Source organism: Phascolarctos cinereus, unplaced genomic scaffold (assembly GCF_003287225.1).
Source record: "Phascolarctos cinereus isolate Bilbo 61053 unplaced genomic scaffold, phaCin_HiC Scaffold_7;HRSCAF=346, whole genome shotgun sequence".
Taxonomy (NCBI): Eukaryota; Metazoa; Chordata; class Mammalia; order Diprotodontia; family Phascolarctidae; genus Phascolarctos; species Phascolarctos cinereus.
Genome location: NW_027556180.1, coordinates 136,560,786 through 136,569,937, shown reverse-complemented (window position 1 = coordinate 136,569,937; position 9,152 = coordinate 136,560,786). Strand labels below are relative to the sequence as shown.

At 32.3% G+C, this 9,152-nt stretch overlaps 1 pseudogene; it reads left to right on the top strand.

The window, feature by feature from the left end:
• The first annotated feature begins 1,779 nt into the window (after positions 1–1,779).
• On the top strand, positions 1,780–7,173 carry LOC110223548 (26S proteasome regulatory subunit 4 pseudogene; annotated as a pseudogene).
• Positions 7,174–9,152: the final 1,979 nt, after the last annotated feature.

Here is a 9,152-nt window from a genome sequence, read left to right as displayed (position 1 = left end):
GTAATCTAAATGCATTTAATTTTCCTTAATAGTCTTTCCTAGAATTTTCAGAAGTAGACAATACAGGCACATGGTTTTGCACATTCATTTAAATGAACATTTTTCATATCACTATTAAAATGCATCACACAATCAAATTTCATTTACATGGACCACGTACGTCTTGAATATTTAAGGAACTATACTCAGTCTCTGCCAATACTACTTTTATTTAGTGTAACTGTTCCTAGACAGACATTTCAATTGTTTCTTTCAGAAAATTCAGACAAGTCATGAATTCTTGATAAAGATATTAATATCCTTTCACAGGTAGTTTTCCATGTCTGTTGATCAATGAAGAAGATGGTTATTATCCTCATGCTCAGCTTGAGACATCAAATATGTAAATCACAATATTTTCAGATTTATCGGACTTGAAATATGAACCTCCAGAAAGAATATTTGCCAGACTAAGTATAGTATAATCTGAAGGGAATTAAAAGTTGTGGCAAATTTTTTTTAACTTACTGACTAGATTGAATAGACAAATAATATTGGATCATGAAAGACTTCCTGGCTGAGGTAAAATTTGAAATAGGATTTAGAGAAATCATGTGACCAAGAGTATGGAGAGGAAAAAAAAAAACAGAAGAAAAGGGCTTGTTCAGAGGTAGGCATAAATTGTTGGAGGAAACTTGCATATAATGCTTTCAAAATGCAGATGTAATAATTGTTTCTTAAATAGCAATCTAATTCTTTGGTATGCTTTACAAAAAGCTTCCTCAATTCATAAAGTTCCTAAACAATATAATATTACATGAGATCAACTTACAGTGGAGAAAGTAGCTTTAGCAATGGAAATAAGTATCTGCCTATTATTACTCCTAGGGAGTTTCTTGAGGCTTATTGAAGTTAAATGTCTTACAAAGGGTGACAATTGGTAAAGGACAAAGGCAGGTTTTGAACCAATTTTTATTGACTTCCAAGCCTAGGACTCTAATGTGCTTAGCTTCCTCTTGTATATATTTTTAAGGGAAACCAATGCAAATCCAAAAATGCAAAGAAGACCGTTTAAACTATCCTTTTTAGTGAAAATATCAAATTAAATGTTCTAACTTTACAAAAGCAAAGTTATTGAGCTATCAGTAAGCATGTATATTTGTGTGTGTGTATGTATATGTATACATATGCATATAGAAATAGATATTTGATAAATACATAGGTAGTCACAGTGATAGTAGACATATTTCTGACTCAGAAGGGCCCAATGATTTCTAAATTCTAATGTTAGTTTGACAGTTTTAACTGGAGATGTATGATTACATGGCCTACTACTTTAGCATAAACAAAAAATGAAGAATCTCTTGTGAAACATGATTGACATTAGAAACTTTCACATAATGTATTTTGAGAAGCTCTTATCAAGGGTCAAATGTTAGCCCCTCTTAGATTGTGACTTTTCCTTGGAAAGATAATTTCCTAAAGATTAATAGAAATATCTTGGTATAACTTTTGTATTAGGAATTATTCATCTTTTAACTACTTGGTCATTTTATAAAATCTTTGTCAAGAAAGATGGATACTTTTGGAGAAAGCAATCTAAGATGTCTTGCATGTTTTCTAGCTTTGAGGTGATTAGATTTCTAACACTAAAATGAAAAATGAAGAAAAATTCAATTACTAAAATTTTGGTGATTAAGTCAGCACCATGAGGGTTTGAAAGCTTTGCAAAACATGAAAGATAAGAATATTATAAAAAATGTGGATGCACAAGGAACTCACCACATTACATATTCAAAAATGACAGGTAAAGAGGGTGACAGCAATGTCAGGTAAGGGAAGAAAAGTAAAGTAGTGTGAAATAGTGCTATAAGATTTATGTTAAGAGCCTTACAGTTCAGAAATAGCTGAGGTTTATGGTGAACAAAAAATACAATCAAAAGGAATATTCTTAGCTAAATGTGGGGCAGGAAGAGGATTAAATAATCGATGGGACGACTGCAAGGTGTGAAAGGTATGATACTAGATGAAATAGAGAAGGGAGAACAAGTAAACTTATTTTTCTTTTGTTTCCTTTGTTAAAGAGACTGATTTTTTTTAATTGTGAGAGAGAAAAAAAGGTAGTTAATAGAATATCAAAAACAAAAAGAAGTGAGGCAAAAGTAGTTGAATTCCATTCAATAAACAATCATCAGTGAGTGCCTATTATGAGCAAGACATTGTACTAAACTTTAATTACACAAAGGAACATCTTGCAAAATAAAATGTAATAGATTGTTATAAAGTTCTACCCTTGGAATAAAGAAAATGAGAAATTATATGTATATGAAGAATGAAGCATGATTAAAGAGCAATCCTTCTAGAAGAAGTATGTACTTATAATTTGAGAGCAAAATCAAACTGAATCAACCTTGTCATGTAGATTTAAAAAAATAAAAATGAAATAAAACAAAATAAAATATATGTGAGGAATAATATTCAAAAATAATACTAAAAAAATGTGAGGAATACGATGTTTCTGCTCACCTGATCTGCTCCAAGAATAACTGGAATATTAAGTTTAGTTATAGATACTGAATTTCAAAATGAATAAATAAAACATATTCAGAAGTGAATGACCTGGATAATAAGAGTAGATACTATGACATTTGAGGAGCCAGAGATGTTTACCCTCAAGAAGAGAAGACATGGAAGGGACATGGGTTTAAAAGTCTGTTGTATAAAGAACTATTAGACATTACGTATCTCTAAGAAAATATTTCTCTCTCTCATATATATATATACATATATATATATATATATATATATATATATATATATATATATATTATATATATGTATATATATATATATATATATATATATATATACGCACACACACACATATACATGTATATAAGTATATATATGTAAATAAGTATATATATATACATATATACACATACACATAGATGCACATATACACACATACATATATACACATACGTACACACACACACACACACACACACACACACACATATATATATATATATATATATACGCACACACACACATATACATGTATATAAGTATATATATGTAAATAAGTATATATATATACATATATACACATACACATAGATGCACATATACACACATACATATATACACATACGTACACACACACACACACACACACACACATATATATATATATATATATATATGTATATTATATATATTATAATATATATATATATATATATAACTCATTTTCTTCCTGATTTCCACATGTATATAACTAAATGATCACTAAACACCTTTACCTGAATATCCTGCTGGCATCCCAAACTGCACATGCCCAAAATGAAACTAATAATTTTCACATCTATACTTATCCATATTATAAACTTTTTATTTCTGTTTTAATCATTACCATCATCCCAATCATGAAGCTCACAACTTTGGTATCATCTTTGACTCATCACTTTCCTTTCTTCATGCCTAATCCATTCAATCAGTTGTAAAAAGTATCTTTTCTACATTGATTATAAATACAGATTACCAAACCTTTTTTGTGATGGTCATCCTTCTAATTCAAGCCCACATCACCTTCTATCTTGATTATTTCAATATCTTTCTAAATGGTCAGCCTGCTTCCAGTATCTACCCTTCCCAATCTATCCTCTATATCATTACTAAAAATCTATTTAAAGCATAGGACTGACCATACAAGTCCTGGCTCAAAAATCCCTACTGGCCTGCTATTGCCTCTGGAATAAAATACATAGATTTTTGTTCTTGTTGTTGTTGGCTTTTTGTTTTTTTTTTTTAATTTTTAAAATTTTTTTTTATTAAGCCTAGCATTTAAATCCCTTAAGAAGCTGCTTCCAGTCCATATAAAGTCAATCTTTCTCTTCCTAAATTTCTAAGAGTACTTTGCTATGGTAGAACTTCATTTGAGATATAGATATAGATATAGATATAGATATAGATATAGATATATAGATATAGATGCACGCACATGCATACACACATGTGTGTACACATGCGTACATGTGTGTATTACACACATATAACATACACATATAACACACATATATTACACATACATATACACACATGTATATATAATACATTTATTATATTATATACATTACATACATATAACATACACATACATGTATGTGTCTACTGCTTTCCTTGAGGGAAAAGATTATTTTTTTCGTCTTTGAATGCCTAGTCCTTCACATGGCATCTTGAACATAACTGATACTTGAAATGGTCAGAAGCACTGAGCCTGATGCATTGTATACTTGTTGGATAAACAAATGAAATGTTTAAATAGAAAAACTCTATCACATACAAATACAACTAAGAACTTCAGAAATTTTATCTACATTTGTCAAGATATTCTTAGAAATAAGGACCACGGTACACAGAATACTGCACTTGGAAAGCTAAAATCAGAGATCAAAGGACACAGAAGTGGCCTTAGAGGTCTTATAGATAAAAACTCCTCCTTTTATAGGTGAAAAATTGATGCCTACAGTAAACTAGTAATTTTCTCAAGACTAGAAAGAACATAAGTAGCAGAATCATAATGAAGGATATCTTTGCTTATAAAAAAAATATATTCAGGCATCGCTAGAAGGCAAAGTGGAGAGAGCTCAGGCCTTGGAGTCAGGAGAACCTGAATTCAAATCTGGCCTCAGACACTCAACACTTACTAGCTGTGTGACCCTGAGCAAGTCGCTTAACCTCAATTGCTTCACAAAAAAACCCAAACATTTATGTGTGTTTGTGTGTGTATGTACATATGTATGTACGTATGTATGTACACATGTATGCATATGTATATGTGAAAGTATGTATGTGTATGTATGTGTGTATGTATACACATACGTGCATACACATACACATATATTCAAGTATACTCATTATTGCTCTTATAATTTCCATAACATATTAGGTATTCTTATCCTCATGTGCAAGGTTTTTTGGTATTTGTTAGAAAAGATTGTTGTTGTTTTTCCCCCCAATGATTTGGGCTATATCTTATCCATTTAGTTAAAATTTTTAACCAAATTTATCCTTGTTTGCTTCAGAGTAAATAATAAAGAACTTCCTGTTCTCTATGACATTCTCTCTAAGTACAATCCTATTTATCTTTTTCCATTTGTTCTCACAATATCTTTGAGAAATTGCTTGTGTTTGATTGTTTTATAATTTAACCATATTTTCTATTGAATCGATTTGCTTTTGCCCTCATTACTGTAGTAAAACCATTCTCAAAGGATGAACAATTATCAAACCCAACAGTTTTTTTCCCTCAGCCTTTATTCGACTTAACTGGTGTGCAGCATATGACAATGTCAACCCAATCTTGACCCATCTTATTACGGTGTTATTTTTATGTTTTTTTCTTACTACTTCTTGTCGTTTCCTAGACTCCCTGTTTTTACTCCTCCTATCTGCTACTGTGAACATTCCACAAGGTTAATTCTAAGTTTCTCTGCTATTCTTTTCCCTAGAGATTTCCTAAAATCTCATAATATCACATATGATTTCTTTAGAATTGAAAATCAGTTTTAAATATCCAGGCCTAACTTCTCTACCAAAGGCAGCTGATATCAAAATGGAGAGAGCCCTAGGCCTGGGGTCAGGAAGACTTAAGGTTAAATCCAGTCTCAGAAATTTACTAAGTATGAGAATCAGGGCAAATCACTTACTTTCTGTTTCCTAAACTGTGTAATGAGTAGAATAATTGCACCTATCTCACAGGATCTTTTGAGTACCAAATGAGATGTTTATAAAAAGCACTTGGCATTGTATCTAATGCATAGTAGGCACTATACAAATATTTATTTTTTAATTTCCTTTCTTACTGAGGTTCCATCTCTAATTTCTCATTGGTACAAAAGAGATAGAAATTGACATTTAACTGTAATCTCAAATTAAACTTATATAAACATGAAAACCTACATTCCCATCATAACAAGCTACCTGTTCAACTTTTCTATTTTTCTTAATTGTACCACAATTTTCTTTCTTTAAAAAAAATAATATTTATTTTAAAATACTTTTTTAGTTCAAAAATCTCATCCTTCTTGTCCTGCCCCCACTCATTGAGAGGGCAATCAATATATCAAAGATATATATGTGAAATCATGCAAAACATATTTCTATATTAGGCATGTTCCACAGAGGGAAAACAATAAGATTTTAAAAAAAAAAGAAAAGAAAGTGAATATGCTTCTATCTGCATTCAGAATTCATCAAATCTCTCTCTGGAGGTGGATAGCATTTTTCTTCATGAGTCCTTTGGAATTGTATTGAATCATTTTATTGATCAGTATACCTAAGTCTTTCATGATTTATCATCATTACAATATTGCTGCTACTAATAAATGACACAGTGATAAACAGAGAATACCTCCAAAGGAGACAAATGCTGATGTTGGTGGATTGGATAACCAGATTCAATGGAATTAAGGAATCCTGGAACTTCCTCTTCACTTATCTTGAATATAAAAACATGGCTATTAAACCACCTGAAGTAATTATTCTCTGTGGCCCATCTGCCACTGACAAACACTTGTTTGCCAAAACTATATCAAATCAGACCTCAGGACCTTCCTTATAGTTGTTGGTTCTGAACTTATTTAAAGTACTAAGGAGATGGGCACAAACTTGCTTGAGAATTGTCCTGAGTAGCTGAGTAATATGCCCCATCAATTGCTTTCATTGATGAAACTGATTCCATTTGGATCAAGAGGTATGATTCAAATTCAGGTGGAGAAAGAGAAGTTCAGCAAATGATATCAGAATTGTTGAACTTGTTGGGTGGCTTTGACTTCAGAGAAGTTAAAGTGATTATGGCTGAATAAAATGTTTAGATGAAGCACTAAACAAACCAAGATATATTGACTGGAAGATTCAGTTCCTTCTGCAGGATAAAAAGATCAAGAAGTGCATCTTTTCAGATTCATACAAACAGAATGATTTTTGGCAGATGTTGTAGCTTTAGATCATTTGATCATAACTAAAGATGACTTGTCTGAAGCAGATATCAAGGTAGCATGCATAGAGGCTGCTTTCATGGCCCTAAGAGAATGTGAAATGAAAATAACAAATGAAGACTTCAAAAAATCTAAAGAAAATGTACTTTATAAAAAATAAGAAGGCACCCCAGAGGGACTCTATCTCTGAATGAACCATGCTGCCTTCGTGAGAATTGTTCAGAACTTTCCCAACACTCTGGAATAATAACACTGTGGGAACTGAAGGGGCATTCATGCTCCAGTAGGCCTTTATAAGCAAGTTTTTTTTTTTAATATTACTCAGAGGTGATGTGTGGGGTACCAATTGAACTGTGCTGGTCTTTTGTTCACTGCTACACCATATTCCTTAATAAAACATTCTCTTTCTGAACCCAATAAGAGAGAGAGAGAGAGAGAGAGAGAGAGAGAGAGAGAGAGAGAGAGAGAACGAGAGAGAGAGAAATTTCAGAAGAATTGTGGACTTAGAAACCAGCTTCCCAGTGGATGATTAATTATAGGGTCAATAGGTAGTATACATCTAGAATTCTAGGAAATCTGAAAGTTACCATTTAATTAACCTTCCCAAATCACTGCTTCCTGTGCCAATCATCTGCTTAAACATTGCTCTCCCATCAATGACCAAAAAAAAAAATTCAAATTCCTTATCATAGTATCAGAGGAGATAAATAATTGGAATCCTAATTTTCCAAAATTATCTTCTAATATTTATATAAATCCTAAAATCCAGACAAATTGATGAATTCACATTCTTCTAAATATCCCTGTGATGTCCCTTAAAACCATAGAATGTCAGGAAGAAAAGCACTTCAGAAATAATCTAGTCCTACACTTTCATTTTTATAGCTAAGAAGACTTAAAGGTCCAGAGAAAAATCAGTGATTATGAATTCTGGAACTAGTGGTAATATTAAGTAGAGTTGGGAAGTGAAGAGAGGGAAATGGGGAGAGGGCTTATATATGATTGCTTCTATGCTTTGTTGAGGTAGATTGTAGACAAATAGATACAGTGAAAATTGAGATTGAGGAACTAGAAAACAGTTGGCATGTGGATAGCATGAAAAAAAGATTGAAAATTAAATTTTGAAGATATTGCAGAGGATAGAATATGACCTGTAGGATCATGGATGACAGAAATGACAGAGGACATGGGTATGATGCAGTAAACTTAAAAGAAAGTGAAATTGTTTCTAGACACAGTATTAGAAAGAATGTGGCAACAGGGAGAAAGAATTATGCAGACTCGTTCTTCTGCACTAGCTTATTAGGTTTCTGAATAAAAGTGCAATCAGACAGGCAGAGAGTGTGAAGAAATGTGTGTTCAGGAGAGAGCTAGGTTTCAGTTTGCACCCGAAGATAAAAAGTATGTGAAAGGAAAAGATCTAGGACAAAGGAGAATCAACCGTGCAGGGGAATTCCATTTGATAGAAGAGAAAGGGAGGTCAGAGAGGACTAGAACTAAGTTTACTAATTCTATTGGGGGTGGGTGTTTCTGCACCAGACAGCACCTATTGCCTTTGCTGCTGACAACTCTTTCCATCCTCATCCACATAGCACAAATCTATATGTTAGATGGCATATAACAGGACAAAACACCTCTTGCAGAAGGCAAGTCTGGGGACAGAGATATGATGACCAGAGAATCTTAGTGACAGCCTAAGAACCAAGGCAAGATTCCCATTTCATTCTATATGTTTGCCCCCAAAGTTCTGTTCAGAAAGTTTGTGTTTCATCCAATGTCATACAGTAATTTAGTTGGGAAAATCAATATTTGAATCTAGCACTCCAGCCTAGTGTTTTTCTCTTACACCACAGAAACTATGATTTTGCCCACATGTTGCTCCCTAATGGGAATGCCTTCTTGTTACCTTTGTGTTTTTTTTTTTAAAAAACATTCATACCAGAAATATATTAAATGGTAATACAACTAATGGGTCTGTATCCCAAAGAGATCATAAAAAGTGGAAAAGGACCCAAATGTACAAAAATATTTATATCAGCTCTTTTTGTGCTGACAAAGAATTGGAAATTGAGGGGATGTCCATCAATTGGGGAATGACTAAACAAGTTGAGGTATATGAATGTAATGGTATACTATTGTGTTGTAAGAAATGATGAGCAATAGATTTCA